The sequence below is a fragment of the Phoenix dactylifera genome, unplaced genomic scaffold (genome assembly GCF_009389715.1).
Source record: "Phoenix dactylifera cultivar Barhee BC4 unplaced genomic scaffold, palm_55x_up_171113_PBpolish2nd_filt_p 001604F, whole genome shotgun sequence".
NCBI lineage: Eukaryota > Viridiplantae > Streptophyta > Magnoliopsida > Arecales > Arecaceae > Phoenix > Phoenix dactylifera.
This window is the reverse complement of record NW_024068909.1, coordinates 51,581-69,210: the sequence shown is the minus strand read 5'-3', so window position 1 is coordinate 69,210 and position 17,630 is coordinate 51,581. Positions and strand designations below refer to the sequence as shown.

The 17,630-nt window shown below is 35.6% G+C and overlaps 1 pseudogene; it reads left to right on the top strand.

Annotated features, from left to right (window-relative positions):
• Window positions 1-308: 308 nt before the first annotated feature.
• LOC120108870 lies at window positions 309-406 on the top strand (annotated as a pseudogene).
• The last annotated feature ends 17,224 nt before the right edge of the window (window positions 407-17,630 follow it).

Genomic DNA, 17,630 nt, shown 5'->3' with positions numbered 1-17,630 from the left:
CGGGTTCAATCCTTCTAAGTTCAATTTCCTCTACCTTCCTAGTAAGGGCTACCATTTTAGCTTGAATATCATCCTGAGTATTAAGATTGTAAAGGCCCCCATGTCTAATGTTAGTAGGCTTAGGCAAAGGTTTATTCACTCTATCCCCTGTATCCCATAATTGTGCAATCTCTGCGAGAGAGTCTAAATAGTCCCATGCCTCATCGGGTTGCTTTTCTAAAAATAGACCATTGCACATAGTCTCTATAAATTGTTTTAATTGTGGAGACAATCCCTCGTAAAAGAAACTAATGGTTCTCCATGTTTCAAACCCATGATGAGGACAAGAGAGAAGCAAATCTTTAAATCTCTTCCAGCATTCATAAAATGTTTCATGGTCTTTTTGTTGAAAATTACTAATGTGCCTTTTCAAAAAATTAGTCCTTTGTGCGGAAAAGAACTTTTTTAAGAATTCTCTTTGCATATCATGCCATGTTCCTAACGATCTTGGTCTCAAGGAGTTCAGCCATGTTTTGGCTTTATCCTTCAAGGAAAAAGGAAACAAGGTTAATTTAAGGACATCTTCCGATACATTTGGCACTCTAAATGTGATGCTAATTTCCTCAAAATCCTTAAGGTGAGGATAAGGGTTCTCGGATTCCATTCCATGATACTTTGGCAGCAATTGAATTACTCCTGGTTTGATTTCAAAGTGTCCTACATTTTCAGGAATAATCATGCATGAAGGTTGACTAGTCCTAGTGGGATGTAAGTATTGTCGAAGTGTCATAACTGGGGGTCTACCTTCATCACCATGGTGACTTCCTATATCATCAGAAAAATTTGCCATCTCACAAGGTGTGAGATACTGGGAAGGAATTTCAAGGATGTGTCCTAAGGGATGATCTAAAGTTGTGTGACTTAATCGACCGGTGTCGTCCCTATTCCAACCTAGCATACAAAATTTAATTATTTTTTTTAATTTTTTTTATATATATTTGTTTTAAAAAATAAGTATAAATGTAAGTACCAATTAAAGATACCCTAAAACTACACCCTAAAACAAAAATCTATTCACAATCAAACATGCAACTAAACATTACACCTCAATTTCTAATATTTTTCCTAAATTTCTAGACAGCTCCTAACTGGTTTGAAGAGGGCACCTAAGCCTCCAATCCGGTCTAATGAACCGAGTTGACCAGGTAAGCTCCCAGGTAAGTGGAGGGGTCACGATGCGTTCGCAAAGGTCCCACTTAAAACTCACTTGCCTCGAACAGATGAACTGTCTCCCTTATAGGGACAAAGCTTGCCTAGACATCAACTAAGCCACAGAGCGAAATTGGTGCAACTTTCGGTGGTCTTCGTCCTATTGAGCTCGAATGTCCTTAGAGGCCAACGTCTAGTTGATTTTAATTAAGCTTAGGATATTTATGCAATGGGGTGATTTTTGGGCTAAGGACGAGTGATGAAATCCCGATCTTATCTTTTTAAATGGGTTCAGCCCTTAGAGTATTTTATGCTGATGCCATATACTATATGCAACAATCAAGAGATTTTTTTTTTAATATTTTATGACATGACATTAAATTTCATTGAATAGGTGATCAAGCAAATTATTTATTTTTTTAAATTTTATGAATTGAAGTTTGAAATTTGAATTTTGAAATTTGAAATTTGAAATTTTAAGTTTTTCTCTTTTTTTTTTTTTAAATTTTCAATTAGCAACAAGGGTCAATGAGATATGTTAACAATAAAATTCTGATGCAGAAAATTCAAAACAGACAGCAGCAAGTTTTCGTATTAATCTGATAGTCTTAAAAGTTTCCGAATGTCAATCAGACCGTTCAGATGAAATAAACATAGGTCCTGCACCTGACGACCAAATTTGAGTTCAATCAGACGGTTAATTTCTTTAATATCAGAGTTTGATATAGACTGTGCAGGGAATAAAAAAACAGTAATAAAGATTTTTTTTTTCAAAAGAAAAATACTAACAAATCAACTAAAAATTAACTCTAAAATTATACTAATAAATCAGCCGTTTCCCGGCAACGGCGCCAAGAACTTGATGCAAAAAAAAAATTGTTCTCCCAAGTGCAGGAGAATCGCACAAGTAGTAAAATCTCGGGAGTCCGAGGTCGAATTCTCAGGGAACGATATATAGATTATTAGCGTAATTTTTAGATGTAATTTTCAGTTGAATAAATTTGTGGATTAAAATGATGTTTTGATTTTCAGAAATTAAATACAAAGAATAATAAACAAAATTCAATGAAATAAAGATGGTAGGGATCTGGAATCCCCCTTGATGATATTGCATCCAAGGAATAAACTCTATGGTTCTTGATTAAAGATTAAATGTAGGATAGATCTAATCATGGTATATGTTTCATGAACATATGAACTAAATTTCTAAGCATCCATCGTGCTTTCTACGTCTACGACGAATCAAATACTAAAGCAATCCATATATCAATAATCATAATCCATTAAAGATCTATCTATGAAATAACTACGCATGGTGTTGGGTTGTGGAGCCTGATCCATTTCCTTTTTCTAGACCCCTATGTGCACTATGGTGGTGGAGGATCAAGGAAAGACAAGCCGGAAAGAGTTTCGAGAAGATTCGGAGTTGAATCAGTAAAGAAAGAAACCTTCAGCAAGGTCCGGAGTCGACTCCAGCAGACTTGGAGTCGACTCTGGCACGCAGGTAGTCTTGGCACAGTTTTTGGAGTCGACTCCAGCAGACCTGGAGTCGACTCTCCAGTGTTGGAGTCGACTCGAGAACTCCAGGAGTCGACTCCCACAGGCAGACAGAGAGGCATTTTTTTGTGGACTGTTGCCGAGTCGACTCGCAGTATTGCGGGAGTCGACTCAAGCACGGTTTTCACGCGAGGCTGAGTTATGAACCGGGTCCAAGCCAAGGTTTTTTGAGCCCTAATCAAAGTAAGAGATTGGGAGGTATATATAGACTTCTTAAGGGACACGAGAGGTGTGGTTGCAACCTAGAGAAAACCTAGAACTCATCAACGAGAGGTTCCAAAAAGTAGATCCTTTGTGTGCATCAGGAAGACGACGTGTTGCTCGTCTTAAGAGAGATTGTTTGCTGTGAGAAAGAGAGTTTGTTTCTCTTCTCTTGAATCTCTGTAACTTTCTTTGATCATATAGTGAATTATTGATCTGTGCGGCTGTGGACGTAGGAGCAAGAGACTCCGAACTACATAAACTTGAGTGTCTTGTGCGTTTTGCTATTGTTTTTTTGCCGTGTTATTCATTTCTCCCACTATCCTTTATATTCCGCATTCGTAGGGTTGATTCCCTAACAACTGGTATCAGAGCAATCTGGTTCGAAGGAAATAAGTGGGAGCAATGGCGGCTGAAGAAGGCAAGGTCAAGATTGACAGATTTGACGGCAAAGACTTTGGTTTCTGGAAGATGCAGATCGAAGATTATTTATATCAGAAGAAACTTCATCTACCTCTTGAAGGTATGAAACCGACAGATATGTCACAGGCCGACTGGGATTTGATGGATCGTCAGGCTTTGGGAGTTGTTCGCTTGACGTTGGCTCGAAACGTTGCGTTCGACGTTTTGGAAGAGAAGACAACAGCAGGTTTGCTGAGAGCATTGTCGAATATGTATGAAAAACCCTCGGCCTCTAACAAGGTGTACCTGATGCGCCGTTTATTCAATCTGAAGATGAGTGAAGGTTCCTCAGTTACGGATCACATCAATGAGTTCAATCTGATTACGAGCCAGTTGAGTTCGGTGGAAATCAGCTTTGAGGATGAAGTTCGTGCTCTAATACTCCTATCCTCCTTGCCAGAAAGTTGGGGTGCAACGGTGACAGCTGTACGCAGTTCCTGCGGCTCAAACAAACTGAAGTTTGAGGAGGTCCGAAATCTGATACTCAGTGAAGATATCAGAAGGAGGGAGTCTGGTGTGAAATCTGGTTCGATTCTGAACACATCTAAAGGCAGAGGAAGAACTGTGCAACGCAGTGAAAATCGTGGCAGATCGAAGTCTAAGAGGAGGAGCAAGTCTAGATCGAAAGGCGATGGCTGCTGGCATTGTGGCAAGATGGGCCACACGAGGAAGAATTGTTGGCTCAGAAAGAAGAATCCAAGCAAGGGGCAGAATGAGGAGTCCGTGAATGCAACCACAGATGAAGCCAACAATGCTTTGATTCTCAGCGTGGACAGTCCTATGGAATCGTGGATACTAGACTCTGGAGCTTCGTTTCATTCTACCTCACGGAAGGAGTGTATGCTGAATTACACTGCAGGAGACTTCGGAAAGGTTTATCTCGCTGATGATGAGCCTTTAGATATTGTGGGGAAAGGTGAAGTTCATATCAGGATGCTGAATCAGTCAGTGTGGAAACTGAAGAATGTGAGGCATGTCCCAGGCTTGAAGAGAAACTTGATTTCTGTTGGACAGCTTGACAGCGAAGGGTATGTTACTACCTTCGTAGGTGGTTCATGGAAAATTACCAAAGGTGCTATGGTGATAGCACGTGGGAACAAGTTGGGAACTCTCTACATGACCAATGACACCAAGGATACGGTGGCATTGGCAGAAAGAGGTGCAGATAGTTGTCTTTGGCATCGCAGACTTGGACATATGAGTGAGAAAGGTATGAAGATGATGGTGAAAAAGAATAAGCTAGCAGATCTGAAAACTGTTGATGTAGGTCTCTGTGAAGACTGCATATTTGGGAAGCAGAAGAGAGTTAGTTTCTCAAAGAGTGGAAGAACACCGAAGACAAAAATGCTAGAGCTTGTACACACAGATGTGTGGGGGCCTTCACCGGTTGCATCTCTTGGAGGCTCACACTATTATGTCACGTTCATCGACGACTCTACCAGAAAGGTTTGGATTTATTTCATGAAGCACAAATCAGAGGTATTTGTCACCTTTAAGAAGTGGAAAAGTCTTGTGGAGAATGAATCTGGTGTAAAGATAAAACGACTAAGGTCTGATAATGGCGGTGAGTATGACAGCAGCGAGTTCAAGAAATTCTGCGCAGAGAATGGAATCCGAATGGAGAAGACAATACCGAGCACACCGCAGCAAAATGGGGTGGCTGAGCGAATGAACAGAACCCTGAACGACAGAGCCAACAGTATGAGGATCCATGCTGGTTTGCCCAAGATGTTTTGGGCTGAGGCAGTCAACACCGCAGCGTATCTGATAAACAGAGGCCCGTCGGTTCCCCTAGATTGCAAATTGCCTGAAGAAGAGTGGACAGGAAAAATAGTAAATTTGTCACACTTGAGGGTCTTTGGGTGTGTCTCCTTTGTGCACATCAATGCAGAGAAAAGGGACAAGCTAGATGCAAAGTCCAGAAAATGTTTCTTCATTGGATACGGTACAGATGATTTTGGTTACAAGTTCTGGGATGCGCAGAACCAGAAGGTTATCAGAAGCAAGGATGTGATATTCAATGAGCGAGTTCTCTATAAGGACAAGAATACTTCAGATTTTGAGAATGTAGGGGAGCAAAGCAAGAAAAAACAGCAAGTTGAGTTGCAAGAGATTACAGAAGAAGACGTTGCCAAAAGAGTTCAGAGAAATCCTGAAAATTCAGAAACTGTTGTGGCACAAACTCAACCAAGTATACCGCAGCTGAGAAGATCTACAAGAATCTCCAGACAACCGGATAGATATTCATCCTCTTTACATTATCTGCTATTGACAGATGAAGGTGAACCCGAGTGTTATGAAGAAGCCATGGAAAGCAAAGATTCGGTGAAGTGGGAGTTAGCCATGAAGGACGAGATGAAGTCCTTGGATAGAAATCAAACTTGGGAGCTCAGTTCACTACCAGAAGGCAAGAAGGCTTTACAGAACAAGTGGGTCTACAAAGTTAAAGAGGAACATGATGGCAGCAAGAGGTACAAAGTAAGGTTGGTTGTGAAAGGCTTCCAACAGAAGGAAGGTATCGACTACACTGAGATTTTCTCTCCGGTAGTCAAATATTCAACAATCAGAGTGATTCTGAGTATTGTGGCAGCAGAAAATCTGTATTTGGAGCAGTTGGATGTTACAACTGCATTTCTCCATGGAGAGATTGATGAAGACATCTACATGCAGCAACCTATCGGCTTTGCAGTCCCTAGCAAGGAGAACCTTGTATGCAAACTGAAGAGAAGTTGGTATGGTTTGAAACAGGCCCCGAGGTTGTGGTACAAAAAGTTCGATGGATTCATGATCAACAATGGTTTTGCAAGATGTCAAGAAGATCATTGCTGTTATCATAAGGTACTTGATGGCAGTTTTATCATCTTACTCTTGTATGTTGACGACATGTTGATAGCCGGACCGAACCTACAAGAGATTGAAAGATGGAAGAAAGAGCTATCAAGGAAGTTTGCAATGAAAGACATGGGTGCAGCAAAACAGATGCTTGGGCTAAGGATTGAAAGGGATAAGGTGGCTGCAACACTGAAGCTTTCTCAAGCTAACTACATTGATAAGGTGCTGAATAGATTCAATATGACAGATGCAGATCCTGTGAAGACACCTTTGGCAAGTGTTGCCCAAGGTGACAACCCAAGAGGGGGGGTGAATTGGGTTTTCTAAAAATTATGTTCCCTAATTTTTACTTTGAATAGAATGCAGCAGAATAATAAGATGTTATTTACTTAAGCTCTAGGCAATTACAAGTACAGCAGTGGAAAATTAAGCTAGAGCAATTATACTATGGCTTTAGGGTGCAATTGATCTAAAATTAACTTATAGTTGTATGATCAATTTTAATCTATGTGTATGGTAAGAATGGAGTGGAAGCTAAGCAAATTCTAAACAATCACTTATAACTCTATAGAAAACAAAGCTAGAGATATTACACAATCAAGCATGTAAGGCATGAAATACAAGAGATAAGGCATCACAAACACAAAGATGTATAGTGGTTCGGTGCACCCCAGCACCTACATCCACTCCCCAAGACCTCTTGGGAATTTCACTATAATCCCTCAGATTACAGTCGGTTGTTTTACAAGCTCACAACCCAACTTGTTGTTTTGCGAGATCACAACGAACTCGGTCGGTTTTCACAGGCTCACCGACTAGAACCAACCGATTGTTTTCACGGGCTCACAATCCAACCCAGTTGGTTTTCCCAAAGGCTCACCAACCACAACCTTACAACAATTGTTTTCCGGGTTCACAATCAACCCAGTTGGTTTTCCCAAAGGCTCACCAACCACAACCTTACAAAGTTGGTTTTTCCTTTGGCTCACCAACAAACCTTAACCCCTTGATTCAATCCCTTGATTGAATCAAGTTACAAGATAATAGAGCAAGAGTTTAAATCAAATACAAGCTTCTCAAATAAGCAAATATAGCAAATATAAATAAGTAAAGTAAAGAGATGAAGCCCTCAAACAAATTTGTAGATGGAGGAACTCGGCTTCTTCTTTACTTGACCCTCTTCTGATTTTGCACGAAATAGAGGATCACCGAGGCAGCACACGGATGGAGAGGAAGCTTTGGGATTCACTTGGATGCTCTTCTTCTCTCTATTTTACTTTGAATGGCCCTTTTGTGCTTATGGGAGATTTTCCTTGTAATCTCTTTGAAATCTCTTCCCTAAATGTTCTCTCCCACTTCCATACCCTCTTCCCTAGCTCTCCTCTTGATTTTATAGCTTTAGAGGGAGTGGAAACAAAAATCTAGCCGTTAGAGACAAAAATAGAGCCGTTGGAATCAAGAAAAAACTAGCCGTTATGCCTCCCAGCGTGCTAGAGTCGACTCGGCTGAAGCAGGAGTCGACTCGGCTGAAGCAGGAGTCGACTCGGCTGAAATAGGAGTCGACTCGTGAATAGTAGTCTGCCGGCACTGTAGCTGGGAGTCGACTCCGCACTGTAGCACTGAAGTTGGAGTCGACTCGAGATCACTGTAGCGCTGAAAATCAACTCTCTGTCTTTTTGTTTGTTCTCAGTCGGAGTCGACTCGTAGAGTATCGGAGTCGACTCGAGCACTGTTTCTTGAAACTCTAGAGTGCCAGAGTCGACTCTAAACTTCCCGGAGTCGACTCGAGGACTATTCTTTTGAATTTTTCTTTAAATTTGCTCCTCCAACTTGAATTCTTTTAAACTTGAAACTTGGGCCAATAAATTGTAGCTTTCTTCCAACTTTTCTTGAGAGCTTTGGAGGCCTTCTTGTATTCTTCCAATCTTGCTATGTTCCTTGCAAAATAAATTCTTTCTCCTTGCAACACAAACATTAGTATTTATACTTCAAGGTTTTGTGATCATCAAAATCAATCTTTAAATCAATCTTTGGGTCATCAGTCTCCCCCTTTTTGATGATGACAAAACTTGGAGTATATGCAATTTATTGTGTTCTAGAAGTAATGCATAGCTAAGTTGCATGAAGTAGAAATTATATATCTTTAAAATATACTTCATGATAATGCTTTAGATTTAATCTTAACATAATCAACACATAAAGCATTATGAGCATATACTCAGATATTTCTCCCCCTTTTTGACAACATCAAAAAGGTTGTAAGATAATGAAACATTAAGCACAAAGATAATGGTACTCAAATTTTTTTTTTATAGTACTCTGATTTTCAGTTAATGCATGTCAAATTATTGCAAGAATATGAATCATATAACTCAAGGCAATAATGTCAGAACAAGATTAATTAGCATAGATCAGAGCCAATTAAGATGATTTCAGAGCAAATTATGATGAGAGCACATCGAATGTGATTCCAAGGATAGTTTTCAAATCAAGTGTAGGTGGAATCTTTTTCAAGTTAGTTCAAGGAGTATCAGGACTGATATTCAAAGAAGGCACGAATGGAAATCTAACCTCTCTTCAATAATAAGTATGAAAGCTTGTTCATTTAAGATCTTTTGCCCAATATATAAAGCTTGTTTATCAACATGAGAGCAATTTAATTAATTTTCAGAGTATAAGATCAAAACTTATATACTTGAAAAACATACCATCATGTTGGATCATTAATTCTTAATGACTTCAAAGTTCTTTTATGATAATAAGAGTATTGGGGCACAAATACCAAAATATGGATTCAACACATTATTCTCTCCCTTTTTCATTAAGTTAGAGGCTCTTAAGATCAACTGTTTGAATTGCAATTTGGTTCATGATTTATGCATAAGATATATTAACCAAATAACAAGCCTCAAGGTGTATCATAAATTCTTTCTCTCTCCTTTAGTTATAGATTTATGCGATTAAGTTCCATAAAATTTCTTCTTCTGAAATTTTCTTTCTCTCCCTCAATTGATCATTCCATTTAAGAGTTAAGAATTTGAAGATAATGTTCAATAAAATTGTCAATCTCGAAAATATATTTTCTGTAAGTTTCAGCTTATTTTCATAAGACTCAAGGTTTGAGATAAGACAATCTTTATAGAACTCATCTCAAAGTATAAACTTATTATATAATTAAAGCAAGTCTTGCAATATAAGGAGGTTCATCAAAATCAATCCATAAAATTCAAGGTATGCATCAAATTAAAGTAACTTTAGGATAAGATACTGAATATCTAAAGCTCCCCCTCAAAAGATGTATTCTTCTTTAATCATTCTTTTCTTTTGTTGAATTTCAGATTTTAATGATAAACGTGAATAAAACTGAAACTTTATGATATCAAGAATGTAGAGTGATCTAGAATTATTCAAAATTTATAGCAATCACTCTTTTTAATCCTTCAAGAACAAGTTATGCTTCCTCTTAATTTTTGAGAAAATGTACTGAAATATTAATCAGAAAATGATTCATTTGAAGCTCAAATTCTTTCAAAAGCATTTACATTTTCTTTCTTTTAAGAATTATTTGAGTGAGCTGAAATGTTTCTAGACTTAAGATCATTCACTCTCTTAATAATATATATATATTGATAGAAGTATTTAATAATGTAGGAGAGAAAAACATATAGATGATCATTGAAGTATATATATTTATAGAACTCAATTTCTTAATCATAGTTTTTCAGCAATGTATACATGAAGCACAATAATTTTTTTTTAATATCAAAATAAAATCATATATTTAAAAATATTTGTTTGCAATTAAGATCATTGAAAGACACATCATTTAGACCAATATTAGTACACTTTAAGGATAAGAAAAGATATGTTTCGGATGCGTATCGAGACAATCAACCAAGGCGTCAAAATTAATTCTGTTTTTCTTATATTAAAATTTTCATTTAGAAATCATATTGAGTTATTCTCCTGAATGACGTGATCATTGAAGCATATAACTAAGGTTACAAAGATGTAATGATATAAGCATTTTTAAGTTAAGTTTAAGCTTTTATACAAAATCAGATTCTGAATTTTCATAAGAATTTCCAAGAAGGCTTTTACAATTATAATTTGAGATATGTATCTTCTACATTGTAGCTCATCTTAAATCACTAAGATTGAAAGCACATATTTCAATAACATTCGAGCACTTTCAGAATCTTTGTATTTAATATTGAGTTTCGATACAAAATAAAGAATATTTTAACAAGTATTAGGACATTATGTATCAAAGTTAGGCAAGTAGAAAGATAGATCAAGATAAATTCATTTTGCCTAAATAGAAATATCCTTCTCTTTTTTTTTTTGTAAATCTATTTAACTTTCAACGATAATCGTGAATGATAAAACTGAAATTTCTTTTTAATATTACTTAAAAAAAAACTTTATGTAGTATTTTAAACATTCAAGCATTGGAACACAAGTTAGTTTGAGGCAAGGGTGAAGCAAAGACTTGTGAGCAAAGTTAAGACATATTCCAAGTTAAGACATATTTCAATCAACTTATCCAAGCATGGAGTATTACAAAATATTGAGAACCCATAATTCAAAACATCATGCCACATGCAAAATATATTATGTGTTAAGTCATGCATTAAAATATTAAGAACAAGCATGTCAAGGATCAAAATCAATTCTTTTCAAATAAACTCCCCCTATTTAAATATAATCTTGCATTGATTTCATCCTTAAAGTGTGTTTTCAAGTGATTAAAAAATTTAACTTGATTCTTCTTATATACTTTCATTTACTTTGTCTTTCATTTTTACTTTCTTATGCTTTATACTCTATTTGCTCCCTATCCGGTGGAGTTGGAAGGGGCACGAGGTACTACCACTAGCCTCCCTCTTGTGCCGTCCCTAATATACCCTACACCGAATAGTTGGGTCAAATAGTGCCGGGTACTACCACTAGCCTCCCCATTGGTACCATCCCTATGATGAGCAATATAGAAATGTTAAAATGTTTACTTCAAACTCTCCCTGTTTAAGTGTAATTAATTGCGGATTTTATCCCTTTCGCGAGTCTCATAAATGTCCCAAATATATTATGCTTGTTTTGCTTTTCCTTAAGATTGAAGTATTTGCCTTTACTTAGATTTTACTTCTCTTGAATAATATCTATTTTCTTTTCTTTATTTCTCTCTCTTTTCGTTATTCTCAAGTAATTTACATGAAAGAGCAGAATAAAGAAATAATCTTATGTATCATATAGATGTATATCATGCAAGCAACATTTTCATTGTGCTCAAGGATTCATAACTTCTCACAAGTTATTTTACATCAAAATTTTAAGCATATACTTGTGTATTTCATGGTTATGATATAGGCAAAGAAATAATTTAGTTTGGGCAAACCATGAAACAATTTCTAAAGTATAAGTCAGTCAATACATATATAGACATGATATCAAAAATTAATAATTAAAAAATTTAATCATGCCATAATAAGATTTAAGTTATTGACTTTGCTCAATTAATGTATGAGAGAGGTATCTAAAATTACCTATTCATTCTATATTCTTCAAGCCAAATACCTACTAGATTTCTTATGTACGAACTTTTGGCTGAAGGAGGTCCTCTCTCTTGTTTGCATGTGAATGTTTATTGTATCTTACATGGAGATATCCTTCAAGTTGAAATCTCTCATTTTCTTGCTCAAGGATCCTGCATTATTAACAAACTCCTTTTCTTTCTTGAAAGAAAGTCATTAGTTTCTTCAAGATATAAAACATTCATCCAACATATTTTTTAACTAGATGACTCAATATAAGATATGACAATAGTTGCATGTTGAGTCACTTTACTCAAGAGATTGCCTAAATATAAGCAAGCACATATCACTTGAACTAAAGAGATACTTTCATTAATCAAGATGGTTCAAGGACAAGCATGTGAGGCAATAGAAAGATTTATCAAGGTCAAATCAATTTTTTATTTTCAGAATCAATTTAGCTTAGATTCTATTTGCTTAAGATAATTATCAATAAGACATGTTAGCTAAGTTTTAATCAACTTATCTTAAACGGTTGTTTCTATCAAAATTCAGATTATGATTTATTTGTTATCAATAAAATATGATTCATTAAAGTTAGATTGAAATCTTGCACAAGGGCACATAATGAGCATACAATCTGCTCTACTAGCTGTATGATGAAATACTTGTTCTATCATGCTTCAATACAGCTTTAAAACAATAGATCTACTTTGCTCATCCTTTTCAAATTCTACAAGATGGGGTCATAGACATACCTTCTTCATGCCAATCTTCTATAAGAGTTTTCTTGTGGACTAACTTTGGTCAATGAAGATCCCCTTTCTTGTTTGTCTTAATTTGGAGTTCAAGAAAAAATGTTAATTCATTCATTATACATATTTCAAACTCACTTTGCATGAGCTTAGTAAAATCTCCATATAAATCTTCATTAGTAGAACCAAAAAGGATGCCATCAATGTATGCTTTGAGCAAGCAAGATATCACAAATTCTTCTTTTTAATGTATAAATTTATTACTTTTTATCAAAAAGTTACTCAAGCTTTTATATCATGCTTTTGATGCTTGTTCCAAATCACATATTGCTTTATCATATTTGTAATGAGTGTTTTTAAATAAGGTGGTTATTTTACATAGATCTTTTTTAATGAAATAACTACATAGGAGTGCATTCTACACATTCATTTGACAGAATATAAAGCTCATAAAGCAAGCAAATGATACTGGTGATCTTTACTTCTAATCATGCAAGAATTTCATCAAGATCTATTTCATCTTTTCTTGATTTATTCTTTTAGTAGTCATCAATTTTTCTTCATTAAGTGCATTTCTGAAGAATTCAATTTGGTTCTCATTATTAACAAGTTTTCAGATTTCATCGGTAAGATTTCAAATTCTATCTCTTTAAAAAAATGATTTAGTTTAACTTGACCAATTATAATCTTGTTCATTCTTAAGTGTTTTAGTTTCAGATTGTTATATGTATGCAAAAAGATTAATCATATACATGTCAAATAACCTGATTTTAGTGTCTTCATGAAAGATCATTAGTCTCATAAAGAATAAAATGAATTGATATTTCTACAACTAGAATCTTTTCATTGAATATTCTATATGCATTGCTTGATGAATGATATCCAAGGATAGAAATATCTTTATCAGATTTGGCATTATTTTCATAAGAACATATCAAACATAATATGTACGACTGAAAGATATGCAATAGTTTATTTTCTATTTTTCAGAAGATCAAAAGTAGTTTTCATAAAAAATAGATTTAATAGAAACCATATATATGATAAGCAATGATGATAGCTTTTAACAAAAAAAATCATTTAAGTAGATGACTATCATACAACATTGCCTTTTTCATTTCTTCAAGGATTCTATTAATCCTATTTTACTTATGGTGTTCTTGGTGCAGAAATAATTGTATTCAATATTATTTTCTGTGCACAACTTAATACAAAATTGGTTTTCAAAACTATGCCATGATACTTCTTTGGTTTCATAGTTTGCAAACCTTTTTTATTTGAACCCTTTTTGTGAGTTTGTGCCAAAATATTTCAATTTGAGTGCCAAAAACAAAACTAATGTAAGCTTTTGAAAACTTAGTGATGGAAACAACATCTTTAGATTTAGAAATTGATTTTTGTTTGTTTCCTTAGTTAACATGCATAGCAAACTTTGACCTTTCAGAAGATAATCTAAGTAAGCCAATGGCAAGGTCTTTTGAGATTAAGTACATACTAGCATGAGTTGATTTTATATGCCAAAGATGGTTTCTTTAATCTTGGTATTCATAGTGCATATATTCAAAAGCATACCAAGTACACATTATCATATCTATGATCAATAAACAATAATGCCATGGATAAAACTCTCAATCAAGCATATAGAGAATTCATAGAGTTATTCTTAATAAATTGATTAATCATTTAGCAACTTATCCAATAGTGAGTAAAGCATACTATAAAATGAAGTGATTTGATTATATTTCCAAAAGTATTTTTTATATCACAAAATTGATCAATACTTGCAATTCATATTTTAATTAAATATTAAAGCAAAAATAATGATGAGATGCAAGGATTACTGATTTCATTATTATTATTATTATTATTATTTAAAATTACTTTTCATAAGTATATTTTAAGTTTCATTTTTTGATGTGTGTCTAGAACACCCATTTGTATGAAAGTTCTATTTGTTCCATGGGTATCTTGGCACACCTATGTCTACATCCTCATATTTTCATTTTGGGTATCCAAGCTTGCTTGGGTCCTTGAGAGTTAGGATATATGGTTCCTTTTGGAACCCAGATTTGTTTAATTGTAATAACTTTACCACTTGATTTAATTATGTTAGAACGATAGGTAAAGTTGTTATCCCCATTCTTTTCATGTTTGAAATAAGTTATCTTATTTAATGGTTTGATTGGTGAATTGATAACCTTTTTCTCTAGAGATTTATTATTAAGTAAAGGAGTCAAGCCAAATTTTGATTTATCATAAGCAACATACTGGCTTTCAAACATTATTTTTAATCTTTTTGAATTTACAGTAAATTTGTTAATAAAAGATTTTAATTGGTTAATTTCTTTACTTAAGTTTTGATTTTCTTTAATTAAGCTCTGAATTTTTTGAATCAATTGTTCTAAATTTAACCTTAAGCTTTCATTTTCAGAATTTAGTTTATCTTGTATTTCATCACTAGATTTTCTTTCTTTTAAAATTTTCAGATTTAGTTTCTTAAGATTTTTATTCTTTATAGCTAATTTTCTACATTCACCATATAAATCATGAAAAGCATTTAATAATTCATCATAAGGGAATTCTTCTTGAGAATCATTTGATGTAAAAGTAGATTCAGATTTTACCTTATCTTCTTGTGCCATAAAGCACAAGTTAGTTATCTTTTGTAGTTTTTTGGAGCTGAACTGCCTCGAAGTCGACTCGGATCGTTTTGGAGTCGACTTGGCTGACTTGGGAGTCGACTCGCCAAACTTCGGAGTCGACTCGTAACCTTCTGGAGTCGACTCGGTTGCAGGGTCTGAAATACATCGTTCTGTCTTTCTTCTGTTACCCTTAGGAGTCGACTCAGAAACGTCGGGAGTCGACTCGGCAACCATCGGAGTCTACTCGAACCTTTCTGGAGTCGACTCACTGACAGAGTCTGAAAATCTGAGTCTCTGCCTTTCAGACTGTTTTCCTCTAGGAGTCGACTCGGACAAACCGGGAGTCGACTCGGCTGATAAGGGAGATTCTGCAGTCTCACTGTTAGTATGTAATTGAAGCACATGTGAGCTAATCTGAGATTTATCATAAATATTTTTTAAAGTATCCCAGAATTCTTTAGCAGATAAGCATGCAGAAATCTTATTAAATATAGTTTCATGGATAGCACAATATAGTATGTTCATAGCATTATCATTCAATTGTGCTAAGTCTTTTTCATTAACAGTTTGAGAGAGTGTGTGAAGGTCATTTATTATGATATTCCATAAATAATAGTTTTGTAATTGAATAAAAATGCGCATGCGTGCTTTCCAATATGTGTAGTCTAAGCCATTAAATAGTGGAGGTCTATCAATTAATTATCCCTCTTCTAGAAAACTATCTATTTGAGTTGTCATGATCTTTGGCTCTGGATCGTGAGATCAACAATTAACTTTAGAGCACCTGCTCTGATACCACCTGTTGCCCAAGGTGACAACCCAAGAGGGGGGGTGAATTGGGTTTTCTAAAAATTATGTTCCCTAATTTTTACTTTGAATAGAATGCAGCGGAATAATAAGATGTTATTTACTTAAGCTCTAGGCAATTACAAGTACAGCAGTGGAAAATTAAGCTAGAGCAATTATACTATGGCTTTAGGGTGCAATTGATCTAAAATTAACTTATAGTTGTATGATCAATTTTAATCTATGTGTATGGTAAGAATGGAGTGGAAGCTAAGCAAATTCTAAACAATCACTTATAACTCTATAGAAAACAAAGCTAGAGATATTACACAATCAAGCATGTAAGGCATGAAATACAAGAGATAAGGCATCACATACACAAAGATGTATAGTGGTTCGGTGCACCCCAGCACCTACATCCACTCCCCAAGACCTCTTGGGAATTTCACTATAATCCCTCAGATTACAGTCGGTTGTTTTACAAGCTCACAACCCAACTTGTTGTTTTGCGAGATCACAACGAACTCGGTCGGTTTTCACAGGCTCACCGACTAGAACCAACCGATTATTTTCACGGGCTCACAATCCAACCCAGTTGGTTTTTCCAAAGGCTCACCAACCACAACCTTACAACGATTGTTTTCCGGGTTCACAATCAACCCAGTTGGTTTTCCCAAAGGCTCACCAACCACAACCTTACAAAGTTGGTTTTTCCTTTGGCTCACCAACAAACCTTAACCCCTTGATTCAATCCCTTGATTGAATCAAGTTACAAGATAATAGAGCAAGAGTTTAAATCAAATACAAGCTTCTCAAATAAGCAAATATAGCAAATATAAATAAGTAAAGTAAAGAGATGAAGCCCTCAAACAAATTTGTAGATGGAGGAACTCGGCTTCTTCTTTACTTGACCCTCTTCTGATTTTGCACGAAGTAGAGGATCACCGAGGCAGCACACGGATGGAGAGGAAGCTTTGGGATTCACTTGGATGCTCTTCTTCTCTCTATTTTACTTTGAATGGCCCTTTTATGCTTATGGGAGATTTTCCTTGTAATCTCTTTGAAATCTCTTCCCTAAATGTTCTCTCCCACTTCCATACCCTCTTCCCTAGCTCTCCTCTTGATTTTATAGCTTTAGAGGGAGTGGAAACAAAAATCTAGCCGTTAGAGACAAAAATAGAGCCGTTGGAATCAAGAAAAAACTAGCCGTTATGCCTCCCAGCGTGCTAGAGTCGACTCGGCTGAAGCAGGAGTCGACTCGGCTGAAGCAGGAGTCGACTCGACTGAAATAGGAGTCGACTCGTGAATAGTAGTCTGCCGGCACTGTAGCTGGAAGTCAACTCCGCACTGTAGCACTGAAGTTGGAGTCGACTCGAGATCACTATAGCGCTGAAAATCAACTCTCTGTCTTTTTGTTTGTTCTCAGTCGGAGTCGACTCGTAGAGTATCGGAGTCGACTCGAGCACTGTTTCTTGAAACTCTAGAGTGCCAGAGTCGACTCTAAACTTTCCGGAGTCGACTCGAGGACTATTCTTTTGAATTTTTCTTCAAATTTGCTCCTCCAACTTGAATTCTTTAAACTTGAAACTTGGGCCAATAAATTGTAGCTTTCTTCCAACTTTTCTTGAGAGCTTTGGAGGCCTTCTTGTATTCTTCCAATCTTGCTATGTTCCTTG